Genomic DNA, 16,018 nt, shown 5'->3' with positions numbered 1-16,018 from the left:
CCCCTACCATAGCTCACTAAGGGAATGCACCTGGCCTTGTAAATTTCCAGGGCCTATTCGATGTGAGTTTGCCCTAGTAAACGGGAGAAACCCTTAATGCTAAATGTTACTCTGTTAAAGGCCAAAACATTCTGGGATCTAAGGGAATGTCACTTAAGTTCCGAGTCTAGAAGAATCCCCAAATCCTTAAAATGTTCTACCTGACGGATATGTTGGCCTTCAACTACATGTTTCATCGTTTTGGTGCTGTAGGGGCCACGTTTCTTACCATGAGAGTTAGAGAAAGTAGTTGAAAAGTCAAAGCTGTTCATAAAATTAATAAAAAGGGTGAGGTGTTTTTGTAAGCTATTAGCAGTACAGGCTATTAAAACAGTATTATCCGCATGGAGCAAAGCGGGTATCAGTCGACCTCCTACTATGGGGACGTCAACCCCTGCTTCTAATAAGGCTTGACCTAAATGATTAATATAAAAAAAGTAAAAAAGGAGCTACAATAAAGCTTTGTTGTACCGCTAGGCACAATTTAAAGTACTCAGTTAATTCTCCATTAGGACCAAACCTGACAGAAGTTGAAAGGTCAGTGTGCAAATCATGCAAGAATCTAATTAAAACTGGATCTACGCCCATCTGTTCCATCAGAGACCAGAGCTTAGAGCGATTAACTCTATCAAAGGCAGAGTTAAGGTCCATGAAGGCCAGATGGACTGCCCCCTTTTTAACCTTAGTGTACTTACATACTAATAAATAAAGGTTAAAAGTTTGCTCTATTGTCCCCCGTCCGGGGTGAAATCCATATTGTAGGTCAGGGAGAAAGCCTCTTTCCTCAGCCCATTGGGATAGGCGGTTTAATGAAATCCAACCAATAATTTTCACCTCTGAATCGATGAGGGAAATGGCTTAAAACATGCTAGATCAGATCCATTGCCCTTTTTAAACACTGGGACTATTATCGAATTGGACCAGGTCGATGGAAGAGGGCGGACAACCACAATATTTAGGTTTAATGTCAGCAGTGGTGCCCATAAATTAATGCAGTTTTTATATATGTCCCCAGGGACCCCGTCAGGCCCTGGCTCCTTATTAAATGATAGCTGCGAGATGGCAGCTCTGACCTCAGATAGAGTAAAAGTAATATGATCCTCAGTCTGATGGCCTATTAATCAACTGGTTATTAGTCTAAATTATAAATAGCAGAAAAATGGTCAGTCCAGGCCTGCGAGGAGATGGACAAGCCTGATTGGGAAGTTGATTGTTACTGAAAAGGGGAGAATTAACAATGTTCCAAAAGGCAGAGATATTGTGTTGCCAACTGGCAGTTTGTCATTTTTCCCAAGTCTCCATTTCTAGCTGGGCCTTGCGTTCCTTACAAGCCATACGAAAGGCTACCCTGGCCTTCCTGATTTCTACTTGGCAACGTGGTTTCACCTTCAGGAGAATCCAAAGCTCCCTATGGGATTTGGAACACCTATTATCAAACCATTTTTCAGTACATGTCCCCCTGGATGTAACTGGTTTGCAAAGAGCTGATTTAATAAACCTTCCAATATTAACAAAAGATGCCAGAATGTTGACTGTACCGGATTCTAGGGGGTCCGTCACTCCAATGAGTCCAACTAGAAAGATTGTCTACGATCCCCAGGGGCATGTTTGCTATATGACTAATAGCTTGCTGTATCTTATTGGTTGTTGCGGATTACAGGCCTTTCAGCTACACCCTTAGCTAGAGAGAATGATACTGGCTCTCCCAGGTAACATTCTATAGTGTATGTTGAATAGGCCTCCATGTTCCCACTGACTGTGAAAAAGGTATAGGTGAGGAATGTTTGTGTACATGTGGATGGAATACTCCAGTAAAGGGGTTCCTCTGATTAACCCCAGGTGCTGGAATTTCCTTTTAGAGGTTGAAGGTTGTGAAGAACCGGGTTTTCAAGTACCCAGCGGCGTCAGGGACACGCCCAGAGTCCTCTAGGTTCCCTTGCCTTGGTATACAGAGACACGGAATACTTCTAGGTGGCGTCAGAGATCAAATTTATTAGCTGCAGCTAGTAGCAGAAATCCCAGTAATACAGCACGATGTACAACTCAAGAAACTGCTCGATTTTACTAAGGCGAGACATCCCTATTTATACACAAAAAGGTACATTTACAATGCACACCCCTGCACCAAAATTCAACCAATAGAAAGTACATGACATCACACAGCATCATACAGTAAAGCTCATTTTACAGTGTCCCAACCCACAAGTTAATATTTAGGCATATCTAAAATATTAATCTAACCTTTAATTGAAAGCGTAACCCATGAAATGAAGGAAAAAATAAAGAAAAGTAGTTTCAAATAATGTGCAAGATTAACAGAGACGTAAAGAAATGTAAAAGTTAACAAATGTCTTGAATAGTGATTGGAAAAAGTAAATAACGATCTTGCAGGGAAATTGGCTTGGCAGGGTCAATTCCTAGGTGAAAGGCCAGCTTCTAAAATTAACTACAGCGCACGAAGAAAATCCCTGGTTAATGTGTATATGTGATTCACAACAGGTCAGACTGTTTGGCTCACAAACTAACTTCTGAAGCCTACATAAAAAGTAACACTAGATGGCAGTCACGACACATAGCAAAAACCCAAGTTTCAGAAAAGAAAGTCTTTAAGAAAAGAACACATTTAGATGTTGTTTAAGATAACACATGCGCAAGGAAACTTAATGGTTAACAAGGTCCTAATCAGTAATTGAAAAACTTAGACAACCATCAGCTAGCGAAACTAGTTTTACAAAAGGTCAGTTCCAGGTGAAAAGGGTTACTCTCTGCAGTTCATTCAGAGACAGAGAAACCTATATGCACGAAAAGCCACTTGTTCGTTGGGCCCACAGCACTGGCCTACGTAAGGGCAAGATTAAAATGCAGACAGGTTTGAGAATTTCAGAACCACAGTTGTTGAAGGTCAAACACATATGGCACCTGCATAGGTGATGAAGAATACGTTTTTGGAAATAAAAGAGCAGTTGGACCAGCAGGGCAAGTGAAATTCAGCAAACCCTTTCATGGTAAGGGGAGAGGCCGGACTGCCCCAACCTCAGATAAATCCCATTTTCAGTGTCTGGCTCTTCTTATCAACCCCCTGCAAAATCCTGACTGTATGGCTATGGCACAACTTCCAGTGGTGGTGAATCTCTCATTTTCGCCCGTATGGAAAGAGACGTTGTCAGACCAGTGGGTCCTGCAAGTGGTGAAGGCAGGATTCCAGATTGGTTTTGCCCCCACATGTTTTTTAGGTAATGCTATGGCACTTCTAAAGAAAGGCTGTCTTTTCTTTCTCACTACAGCAGTTGCTGCTCCCCCGTTCCACCTAGGAGATGCCAGTGATACGCATATACTTTCTGGAGAAAGCATCCTCTCTGTGGTGTCGGGCCTCAGGCCCACATGAGGATAATAATCGAAACAGACACCAGGTGGTAGAGTGCAGTAACTGGCCACAAGCACATGCACCAAGGGGCCTTTTATTGGTGGGGCTAAGTCACTCGTGACACCTGTGATGGATGGGTGTGGGGGTGCAAGTGTGTCCAGCCCTCAATGGAGTGGCTGGGGAGGCCGCTTCCTGCTGAACATTAGAACGTGTCATACAGGACACTACATTCCTCCCCAACTTTTTTGAAGAACAAACAAAATGTTAGTCCAACCTGTGGGGACAAAAAACAGTTAACTAAATACCACAGGGTCCATGAGTCTTCTGAGTCAGGTGGCAGGAAGACGTCAGACATGAGCTGGTGACTTTGCGTGCAGCAGGACCTTTCTCGGCGGGCACCCGTAGTTTAACCTGAGGGGTTCAGGACACGACCGCTTGCTTGGAGACGTCTGCTGCATACTGTCAGTTCACTGATGATGACATGTCTTGCAGTCTTGCATGGCTTCCACCTTGCTGACGTCAGTGATGGTCTGTGGTGAGTTCTAACAGTTCATTAAAGTGGGTTGCGTCATGAGCATGGATGGAGTCCCAGTTTAGCATTCACAGAAGTGTTGCCTGATAAATTGCCTCTGTTGAACCGCTTGACTGTAACCGTTAACCTGTCGGTGGGGCAATGTCTCTTCTCCCTCTGCCGCCTTGGGAGGCATGTTGTTGGGGTTGCTGTGGGACTGCAGGAGGGCTGTGCTGGGGCCGCTTGTGTGCAGCCTCGAGGCAGCTGCAGGACCACCTAGGAGCCGTTACTCAGTCGCATGCCCAACCCTTAAGGGTGAATGATTCTCGGCCAAGACTTGCTCTCGCTGCCGTGGTTCAGGTGTGGGCCAGGTTTACATGTAGCCTCTAGTTTCTTTTGTCAGATGGTGTGGCAACGGTGTAGAGCTCCAGTCCCTTGCTACTCTGGGAGCGGTGTTGTTTGACGCATGTGTTGGGGGCTGGTGTGCTGGCGATTGCCAGCCATGTGGGGATTCAGGATGACAGGTGGTGGTGACTTGCTGGGAAAGTTGGATGTCAGGAGGGACTTAGCAGCCAGGTGTCTCGGCCTTGCTGAGGTTGATCTTTGGTGGCAGCTTGACACGTAGAGTGTACGGATCCTCTCTTGCCTGGCTTGGAGCCACTGCCGACTCCATCCTGAGGGGGTGTGAGGAAAGACACTCTGTGCTGATCTTCACCCATGGTATCTGCAATTAGGAGCAGGGATGCCAGTTGACTTAGACTGCTGACACTCTGGGATGGACAGTCGCCTGGGGAAGCGTTGGGATGAGACATGGTTTGCGCTTGCTGTGGCTTATGCTTGATTCTCCTGTGAGGCTGTTTCCAGGGTCGCCGGTTGATGGTCGCCTGGGGAAGCATTAGGATGAGACTCGGTTTGCGCTTGCTGTGGCTTATGTTTGGTTCTACCGTGAGACTGTATCCAGGGATGTCGGTCCGCCTTGGTGGCTGTCTCTTAGCTCTTAGCTTGCTGTGCGAGTCCTCGGTCTTCTCCCTTTGTTGGTCTGTTCAGCCCACCTGTGTTCATCTGGTTTTTGGGGTGACAGAGCCACGAGCACGTGCACCTGGGCTCTTTTATTGGAGGGGCCATGTCACTCGTGACACCTGTGATGGATGGGTGTGGGGGTGCAAGTGTGTCCAGCCCTCGAGGGAGTGACTGGGTGCTGGAAATGACCCTTTTTGCAGGGTTATCCCCAAACCTTTTGCTTCTTCCTCCTTTCTTTTTCCTGACCTGTGGTTGTTGGCAATATGACTCTGGGCACTTTTCCACTGCTGATCAGTGCTAAAGTGCATATGCTCTCTGTATAAATTGTTATTGTGATTGGTTATCCATGATTGGCATATTTGTGTTACCAGGAAGTCCCTAGTAAAGTGCACTGAGTGTGCCAGGGCTGGTGATTCAAATGCTACTAGTGAGCCTGCAGCACTGATTGTGCCACCCACAGGAGTAGCCCTAAAATGATGTCTCATGCCTGCCACCGCAGTGCCTGTGTGCAGTTGCTAACTGCCGTGCTGACCTGACCAGTGTCCACACTGGCCAGGCCTAATCCTTCCCTTTCTGTATACATTGGATACCCCAATGGAAGGCCCCAGGTAACCCCCTGGGCAGGGTGCAGTGTATGTGACAGGTAGAGCATGTACTAGTGTGGGTGAAAATGCTCCGGTAGTGAATAACAGCCATTTTCGTTTTTCACTATTGAAAGGCTATCTTGCCCATAGGCTATAATGGGGAATGCTGTGCATAATGTTTACCTGCTTATCTTCCCATAGGAGCAAGATAGCAAATTAAAGTCTGGCATTCCTGAACTCAGAATTTAATAACACATCTTTTGGAAAAGATGTTTTTTAAATCCTGTGTTTGAAAACAGCACTTTTAGAAAGTGGCTGTTTTCAGGTTTGACCTTTCTGGGTGCCTTGGCCTGTTTGTGAACTGACTGTCTGGTTTGTGAGTGACAGGGGCTGGGTTGGCTCCAAGGAGCTGAGTGAGTCAGCCCTAGGATGAATAGCTGCATCTGCATCTTGAGTGGTGGGAGGGGATAGCACCTGGGCCTGAATAGGGCTGTGCCTGCCTTCCACAATGCTGGCTCCACCTCCTGCTGGGTGGCCGACTACCCTGCCCCTCTTTCTCAATGGAAAGAAGAAGTCAGGAAAAAAAAAGTGTTCCAGGACTGACCAGAACTGGTTTTGACTAGGCCAAGGCCTCTCTGCTCTCAGAGAACAAAGAGAATTTTGGCAAAAAAAGGGATGCCCAGACTTCAGAAAATTAGATCATCCTGAAATCAAGAAGGAACCTCTGCCAAGGAGAAAGCTGGAAGACTGAAGAGGAAGGACTGTCCTGGTGTGTGTTTGTGAACTGACCTGCAGTTGTTTTGCTGCCAAGGAGAGGGGAAGGACATTGCTGTTGCTGTGTTCCCTTTCTTGAAGAGATCTCCAAGGGCCTGAGGAGAGCTGGCCTCCTGTTATGAAGTCCCAGGAACAAAATGAATTCACTCCCAGCTCCCCCCTGAACTTTGCTGAGTGAGTTCTGCCCTTCCTAGAGTGCTTGATCCAATTGGGGGGCCTCGGGAAGTTGTTGCTTGCTGTTTGGGGAGCTGGACAAGAAGAAAAGAAGAAGATCTGCAATTTTCACGCATCGCTCGCTTGCGGAGTGCATCAACGACAGTGCAAGAGAATACCCGCCGCGAAGATCGTCGCAGCTCCTTTTGCCGCTGCAAGAACCGAAGTATCACTCACATGCAGAGCGCATCGCCCCGGTGCAAGAAGATTCCTGTCGCTGCGAGTATCGTCGCAGAGCCTGTCGTCGCTGGGTGAGATCATCGCACTGCTTGCTTTCGGACCGCATTACGTCGCTGCGAATATTGTCGCAGAGCCAATGCATCGAGGGGCCACGAGAGGAGAAGAACAACGCTGCACCACACATTGTCGCTGCACTGGAGATCGTCGCCGTCCCGAAGATCGTCGCATCATGCCTGTGCGAGACGCTTCCTACCGAACCTGCGCACTGGAATCCATACAAGGTATTGCATCCCTCCCCTTACAGACCGGATTTGCCGCAACACGCCCGCTGTGTGCAGCTGGGCTGTCGCATCGCCTCCCCGGGGTCTCAGGAGTGACGCATTGCTTGTTTTTCAACACTGCAGCTTCCACTTTTACTTTGGGCTAAACGTGGCACAACTGTGGATTATTTTGACGCAAACAGTAGAACTCTTTGAAAATCATCTTCTTGAACTGTGTATGTTGGATTTTTATTGTTTTGGTCTTGTGTAGTTTAGATAAAGATACTTTATTTTTCTAAACTGGTGTGGAGTCCATTTGTGGTGTTTTCACTGTGTTACTGTGAGTGTTGGTACAAACACTGTACTCATTGCCTTTGATAAGCCTGTCTGCTCGTGCCAAGCTACCAAGGGGGTGAGCAGGGGTTATGTAAAGAGTGTATCCCCCTTACCCTAACAAGAAGCAAGGGTCCGTATTTGGACATTGGTACCTACCTCTGCCAACTAGAGACCCCCAGATCTAACACTGGGGATGCAGCTTCCTGTTGAACACTGGAATGTGTCTTGCAGGACACTACACTCTCCTATATTTGTACTCTGGTCCAGGCTGTGGGCTTTCAAAATGTAACCTGCAGGCCAGTCAAGTCAAGTTAATATTTGTATAGCGCACTACTCACCCAGAGGGTCTCAAGGCGCTTGAGGGAGGGGGGGTACGTTACTTATCGAATATCCAAGTTTTTAGTTGTCTTCTGAAGGAGAGGTGGTTCTGTGTAAGGCAGAGGTGGGTGGGGAGAGAATTCCAGGTCTTGGCTGCTAAGTAGGAGAAGGATCTTCCCCCCATGGTGGATCTTTGGATGTGTGGAATCGCAGCGAGGGCTTGATTGGACGATCGTAGTTGGCGGGTGGGGGTGTAAAAGGTCAGGCGCGTGTTGAGGTATTTGGGTCCTAGGTCGTAGAGGGCTTTGTGTGCGTGGGTGAGGAGACGGAACGTTATTCTCTTGTTGACTGGGAGCCAGTGGAGGTCTCTCAGGTGACCGGAAATGTGAGCTTGGCGGGGGATGTCTAGGATGAGTCTGGCTGAAGCGTTCTGGATGCGTTGGAGTTTTTTCTGTAATTTGGCTGTGGTTCCGGCGTAAAGGGTGTTTCCGTAGTCCAGTCGGCTTGTGACCAGTGCATGGGTGACCGTCTTTCTTGTTTCGGTGGGGATCCAACGGAAGATTTTTTTGAGCATACGTAGGATGTTGAAGCATGATGATGAGATGGCGTTGACTTGTCTGGTCATCGAGAGGGAGGAGTCCAGGATGAAGCCCAGGTTACGTGCTTGGTCCGTAGGTTTGGGTGCATTGCCCAGGGCCGGTGGCCACCAAGAGTCGTCCCAAGCGGAGGGGGATGATCCTAAGATGAGGACTTCCGTTTTGTCCGAGTTCAGTTTTAAACAGTTGTTCTTCATCCACTCGGCTACTTCTTTCATTCCTTCATGTAGGTTGGTTTTGGAGGTTTTTGGGTCTTTGGTGAGGGAGAGGATCAGCTGGGTGTCGTCTGCGTAGGAGATGATGTTGAGGTTGTGTTGGCGCGCAATGGATGTGAGGGGACTCATGTATACGTTGAAGAGGGTGGGACTGAGTGATGATCCTTGTGGTACGCCGCAGATGACTTCAGTGGCCTCCGATTTGAAAGGGGGGAGGCGGACTCTCTGGATTCTTCCGGCGAGGAACGAGATGATCCAGTTCAATGCTTTTCCTTGTATTCCGACGTTGCTGAGGCGTTGTATAAGGGTGCTATGACAGACTGTGTCGAAGGCTGCGGGGAGGTCCAGTAGGATGAGGGCAGCTGTTTCTCCGTTGTCCAGTAGAGTTCGAATGTCGTCTGTTGCTGCGATGAGGGCTGTCTTGGTGCTGTGTTTGGCTTGGAAGCCGGACTGTGATGGGTCAAGGGAGCCGTTGGATTCGAGGAAGGCGGCGAGCTGACTGTTGATGGTTTTCTCAATTACTTTGGCAGGGAATGGGAGGAGCGAAATGGGGCGGTAGTTCTTAAGTTCGGAGGGGTCTGCTGTGGGTTTCTTCAGGAGGGCGCTGAGTTCGGCATGTTTCCAGCTTTCCGGGAAGGTAGCGGAGTTGAGGGAGCAGTTGATGACATCTCGGAGATGAGGTGCGATAATGGAGTCTGCTTTGTTGAAAATGTGGTGGGGACAAGGGTCTGTTGGCGATCCGGAGTGGATGGAGTTCATCAAGCGGATGGTGTCTTCAGTGGTGATAGGGTTCCAGGCGCAAAGGTTGCTGGAGGGGGTTTTGGTTCGGAGGTGGGTGGGGTGGACTGGTCGCCAAAGCTGTTATGTATGTCAGCGATTTTGTTGTGGAAGAACGAGGCTAGAGAGTCGCAGAGGTCTTGAGAGGGAGTGATGTCGTTGGTGCCGGCGGTGGGGTTGGTAAACTCTTTGACGATGTTGAATAGTTCCTTGCTGTTGTGGGCGTTGTTGTCGAGTCGATCCTTGAATGCTGATTTCTTGGTGGATCAGATCAGCTGGTGGTGTTAGCGGGTGGCGTTCTTGAAAGTGGCCAAGTTGTCAGTGGTTGGGTTTTTTCGCCAGGCTTTCTCGAGGGTGCGACAGATCTTCTTGGATTTCTTAAGGTCGTCATTGAACCAGGGGGCTTTTTGCTACCTTGCTTGATTTGATGGTTTTTCAAGGGTGCTAAATCGTTAGCGCTGTGGGTGATCCATTGTGTGAGGTTGATGGCTGCTTGATTTAGGTCCAATGATTTGACAGGAGGGTTTTGGTAAAGCGATGTGAAGAGCTGGTCGGTGGTAATTTTGTTCCAGTTTCTGCGGGGGATTGGTAGTGGGTGGTTGTGGGTCGTGGTCTTTTTGTAGTTGAAGTGAACGCAGCTGTGGTCCGTCCAATGGAGTCCTGTGGCGTGATTGAAGGAGATGTGCTTGCTGGAGGAGAAGACTGGGTCGAGCGTGTGCCCGGCGAAGTGGGTGGGGGTGTCTACAAGTTGTTTGAGTCCGAGATTGGCGAGGTTGTCCAGAAGGGTGGAGGTGTTGCTGTCGTTGTTCTTTTCCAGGTGGAAGTTGAGGTCTCCCAGTAGAATGTAGTCCTCGGAGGGGAGGGCGTGTGGGCTGATGAAGTCAGTGATGTCTTCGCTGAATTGTGTGCGGGGTCCTGGGGGTCTGTAAATGAGGGTACCTCTGAGTGTGGTCTTAGGGTCGGTGTGGATCTGGAAGTGAAGGTGTTCGGCGGCTGCGAGGTTATCGTCAGAACTGGTCGTGATGTGGATGGTGTTCTTATGGACGATGGCGATGCCTCCTCCTGTTTGGTTGATGCGGTCCTTTCGGATGATCTTGTAGCCGTCCGGGATGGCTATGGCGATGTCGGGCGCTGATGAGGCGTTCATCCGGGTTTCTGTAAGAAAGGCGACGTCCGGCGATGTGGTGTCTAGTAGGTTCCATAGTCCAGTTGCGTGTTTGTGAACCGAGCGGGTATTGAGCAGGATACACTTCAGGTGGTTAGTGTCGGAGCTCTGTTTGGAGTTAGTGGATTTGGTGTGGGTCCTGATGCAGTCGAACTTGCAGGAGTGTCAGGTGAAGGGTCCATGGGTGTATCCTGGGGCGGCTTGGTAGCAGTCTGGGAGACGGCCGGAGTTGAGTGCTGAGAGGGTAGTGGTGTCGTACGTTATGCGGGTGGAGTAGAATTTGCGGGGACCAGGGGGTCTGGCGCTGGGCGCGGTCCAGGCGCGGACGGGCGTAGACGGGCTTACCTTTGGCGCAACTTCGGCGCACATGGGGCGTGTTCGCTGCGCGTGAACGCTGCGCGTAAGCTGCTCTGACATAAGTGGATAGTGAGGGGGCGGAGCGAGGGAGGGTCAGCTGGGAGGCGGGAGCGGGGTGGAGAGACGGGCTGGGAGGCACAACAACAAAATGGCAGCAAAACAAAAGCGAAACAGGACGATATTGGGGCACAAGCAGGAATATCGCTATGATGTGGGCAGAGGCACCAGCACAATCAGGCACAAATTATATTAACAAGCAATGCGAACTTTGCAATATAGCGCTACCAGATCAAACAGGCACAAATGATAATACACGCACTGTGGGCTATGCAATATAGCGCTACGCTATTAATCAGGCACTACTAAAATTACAATCAATGAGAGCAGAGCACAATTAGGTATGTGCAGCAATGAGCAGTAAAGCGCTACGATATCAGGTGAAGAGGGAGCGTGGGGAGCGACCGCTTATGAACGAGTCAGGACGGTCACAGCGCTGGAGCATACGGGTCAGTCCTTAACTTTCAGTGGGAGGGAGGGTCAGCTGGGAGGCGGGAGCGGGGTGGAGAGATGGGCTGGGAGGCACAACAACAAAATGGCAGCAAAACAAAAGCGAAACAGGACGAGATTGGGGCACAAGCAGAAATATCGCTATGATGTGGGCAGAGGCGCCGGCACAATCAGGCACAAATTATATTAACAAGCAATGCGAACTTTGCAATATAGCGCTACCAGATCAAACAGGCACAAATGATAATACACGCACTGTGTGCTATGCAATATAGCGCTTCGCTATTAATCAGGCACTACTAAAATTACAATCAATGAGAGCAGAGCACAATTAGGTATTTGCAGCAATGAGCAGTAAAGCGCTACGATACCAGGTGAACAGGGAGCGTGGGGAGCGACCGCTTCTGAACGAGTCAGTATCACTCATGCACAGCACATTCAATCATAACACACATGCACACGTTCATTGTGAGCAGCAGAACTTTAAATGAATGGGCCTGTAAGAGGGCATTCATGTCTCACAGTTAAAAAAACTAGTAAAACGCCTGTTACTATAATTCACCAACCATAGCAAGCGTCCAACACAGTGCTCAACACATGAAACCCATGACGGGTCACTATGATTGTGCACTTGGCTCACCCATCCAGGTTTAGGATAAGGTCCAGAATCTGTCCTTTTTATAGACCTGTCCTAGGTCAATGCGCTCCTACAACGTTAGTGTGTGACATGACCCAAAAAAACAGGATAATTGGCATGCAATTCGGAATATACACCATACAGGGGAAATTTCGATCCAGAAATGTATCTAATAGCACACCACGGTGATGCAATGGTGCAAATCCCTGAGTCGCTGTAGGATTTTGTTAAGACACTCCTTCCCTCTTGTCCAATAAATGAAAATGTACACCCTGTCCGCAGGTATGTTAATTGTTTCACAGTTTGCTTTTGAACGAGTTTCTTCTCTAAGAACGTTGTACAGACGGTATTGTACTGTATACCATTTGTGTACCAGTTAACATGTTGTTTTCAAAATGACTTCCGGGGCGTGCTCACCGATCTCATGAGGCCTGTTGTAATGGCGACCAGATGTTCATTCGGTTTGTTTAATTTTGTCAGAATCTCTTGCAGGGGCGCCATCATCCAGTAGAATGCTCAAATAATGTGCTTTGTTTGTGTTTTTAGCGCTGCTACAGCGCCCAATAGTTAATTAGGATGGCATCTCACGTATGCGACATTCAAAGTTGCAGTATTTTATTTAATAGTATATCCCATATCTCTGAAATCTTCTTGGAGAAGTGTGCTGTGCCATGAACAAACATTGTAACGTCTTGGACCAGGCATTTTAGGATGGATAGATCAGGTTCCCGGATGTAGCAGATTGGATGGTCCGGGTATTCATCCCTTTTCTATTTCTGTGAACCTATAGAATGCTCCTCATGCTGCTTTGTCTTGCATTATATGTTGTAAGTGTTCATATTTTGATTTTCTGTTTTGTTTCAAAGCTGCGTTGTACTTTGTGGTGAGATCTTCACTCATCTTCTGTCACAGCCTAAGCGAAGGTTTTGGGTGAATGCTTTTTTTTTTACTTCTCGGGGTCCATGTCCACCATGGGCTAGACTTTGAGATCCATCCTGATCATTACACTGTCCTTGTGTTTGCATAGCTTTGATTGCTCTTCTTTCTCACAAAGAATGCTCGTTTGGTTATTTTTTGCTTGTAGACAATGAATGTGTGTTCCACGTTGTGCGTTGTCATACTTGGTGGAGCTGCAATAGTCAAAGACAAGTGGTGCCCTCTTGAGAACATTATTCTGACAGACATGGTGTGTTTTCCTGGTAGGTTATCCAAGTCACGAGTTCCTTGACAGACTCTCTATGTGAATTTGTGTTGCTTCCGAGTGTAAGTGCAGACTGTACTGTCAGTCAGTCAGCCAGCCAGTTAATATTCTTTATTCAATTTTGCAAATAAAATCATAAAAGACACAAAATATTATAAAAGTTTACGTCCAAGTTGTCACAGTCAAAATAATCCATATTTTAACACTCCCGAAAGGAAACATACAAGACAAATGGGGAATTCAAAAGCTGTTAAAACAGTAAAACGGGCCTGACTTGAGAAAAATTCTTGGTTTTAAAATTGGAATAAGAAACTTATGCCTAAGATTATTATATTTTGGACAGATCATAGTGACATCTAAAGTATCATTAATCGTTATATTATCACAATTACAGCGGGGTAGGTCCACGTATGATTAGAAGGGATAAGGCGAGGGAATAGATTCAACCTGAAATAAATCAACAGATGACGTTGATGGTGTGTTATGTTCCAGGTTAAATATGTTTCTATGTTGCTGACAGTTTGCACTGAGATTGCATGCCGCATAGAGTGCTTTATTAATGCTAAATCCTCACCCTCTGACGCCCACTTCTCCCTAAGCAATGTCACTGCCCTTTTGCCCATGGAACGTGTTAACGTGGAGAGATTATCAAAAAAAGTCGGACCTCCCCAGTGCCCGCAGGTTACCGGCCACATATGCCAGCCATGGGATCGAGAGAGGTTTTTCCAAATTTAATCCGTCTTGCAGAATTAATCTGCTAAAGATAAGTTCCTCCTTTAACCAAATCATTTTCCAATGCTTTAAAGGGCCAAGGCGTAACTGGTCGATGAGGAAGTCTATACCTAGTTCCTCGTGGACAATTTCAGAAGGTATACTTTGGGGGACCCTTAGTGGACTTCTTAAACATTTATTTTCAGCAACTTGAAGAGGGGTAACCCTGACCATAGCCCCAGATTCCGCTACCATAGCTCACTAAGGGGATGCACTTGGCCTTGTAAATTTCCAGGACCTATTTGATGTGAGTTTGCCCTAGTCGACGGGAGAAACCCTTAATGCTAAATGTTACTCTGTTAAAGGCCAAAACATTCTGGGATAGAAGGGAATGCCACTTAAGCTCCGAGTCTAGAAGAATCCCCAAATCCTTAAAATTTTCTACCTGACGGATATGTTGGCCTTCAACTACATGTTTCATCGTTTTGGTGCTAGAGGGGCCAAGTTTCTTACCACGAGAGTTAGAGAAAGTAGTTGAAAAGTCAAAGCTATTCATAAAATTGATAAAAAGGGTGAGGTGTTTTTGTAAGCTATTAGCAGTACGGGCTATTAAAGCAGTATTATCCGCATGGAGCAGAGCGGGTATCGATCTCCTACTATGGGGACGTCAACCCCTGCTACTAATAAGGCTTGCTCTAAATGATTAATATAAAAAAAGTAAAAAAGGAGCTACAATAAAGCTTTGTTGTACCACTAGGCACAATTTAAAGTACTCAGTGCATTCTCCATTAGGACCAAACATGACAGGAGCTGAAAGGTCAGTGTGCAAATCATGCAAAAATCTAATTAAAACTGGATCTACGACCATCTGTTCCATCAGAGACCAGAGCTTAGAGCGATTACCTCTATCAAAGGCAGAGTTAAGGTCCATGAAGGCCAGATGACTGCCCCCTTTTTAACCTTAGAGTACTTACATACTAATAAATAAAGGTAAAAAGTTTGCTCTATAGTCCCCCGTCCGGGGTGAAATCCATATTGTAGGTCAGGGAGAAAGCCTCTTTCGTCAGCCCATTCAGATAGGCGGTTTAATAAAATCTGACCAATAATTTTCACCTCTGAATCGATGAGGGAAATGGGCTTAAAACATGCTAGATCAGATCTATTGCCCTTTTTAAAAACTGGGACTATTATCGAATTGGACCAGGTCGATGGAAGAGAGCCGACAACCACAGTATTTAGGTGTAATGTCAGCAGTGGTGCCCATAAATCAATGCAGTTTTTATATATGTCCCCAGGGACCCTGTCAGGCCCTGGCACCTTATTAAATGATAGCTGCGAGATGGCAGCTCTGACCTCAGATAGAGTAAAAGTAATATGATCCTCAGTCTGATGGCCTATTAATCAACTGGTTCTTCGTCTAAATTATAAATAGCAAACAAATCGTCAGTCCAGGCATGCGAGGAGATGGACAAGCCGTATTGGGAAGTTGATTGTTACTGAAAAGGGGAGAATTAACGATGTTCCAGAAGGCAGAGCTATTGTGTTGCCAACTGGCAGTTTGTAATCTTTCCCAAGTCTCCACTTTTAGCTGGGCCTTGTGTTCCTTACAAGCCATACGAAAGACTACCCTGGCCTTCCTGATTTCTACTTGGCAACGTGGATTCACCTTCAGGAGATTCCAAAGCTCCCTATGGGATTTGGAACACCTATTATCAAACCATTTTTCAGTATATGTCCCCTTACATGTAACTGGTTTGCAAAGAGCAGATGATTTAATAAACCTTCCAATAATAACAGAAGGTGCCAGAATGTTGACTGTACTGGATTCTCGGGGGAACGTCACTCCAATAGGTCCAACTAGAAAGATTGACTACGATCCCCAGGGACATGCTTACTATATGACTAATAGCTTGTTGTATCTTATTGGTTGTTGCGGATTATAGGCCTTTCAGCTACACCCTTAGCTAGAGAGAATGATACTGGCTCTCCCAGGTAACATTCTATAGTGTATGTCGAATAGGCCTCCATGTTCCCACTGACTGTGAAAAAGGTATAGGTGAGGAATGTTTGTATACATGTGGATGGAATACTCCTGTAAAGGGGTTCCTCTGATTAACCCCAGGTGCTGGAATTTCCTTTTTGTGACCTCCATTCAGCAGCTGCTATGTTCCAGATTTTGGGTGCCTGTCCTAAATTTACCTCCACCCCATGGAATATGAAGATTAATCTGTGGTTACTTCTGTGAATCAAGCA

The sequence above is a fragment of the Lissotriton helveticus genome, chromosome 8, assembly GCF_964261635.1.
Source record: "Lissotriton helveticus chromosome 8, aLisHel1.1, whole genome shotgun sequence".
NCBI lineage: Eukaryota > Metazoa > Chordata > Amphibia > Caudata > Salamandridae > Lissotriton > Lissotriton helveticus.
Note: the sequence above shows the minus strand (reverse complement) of the source record.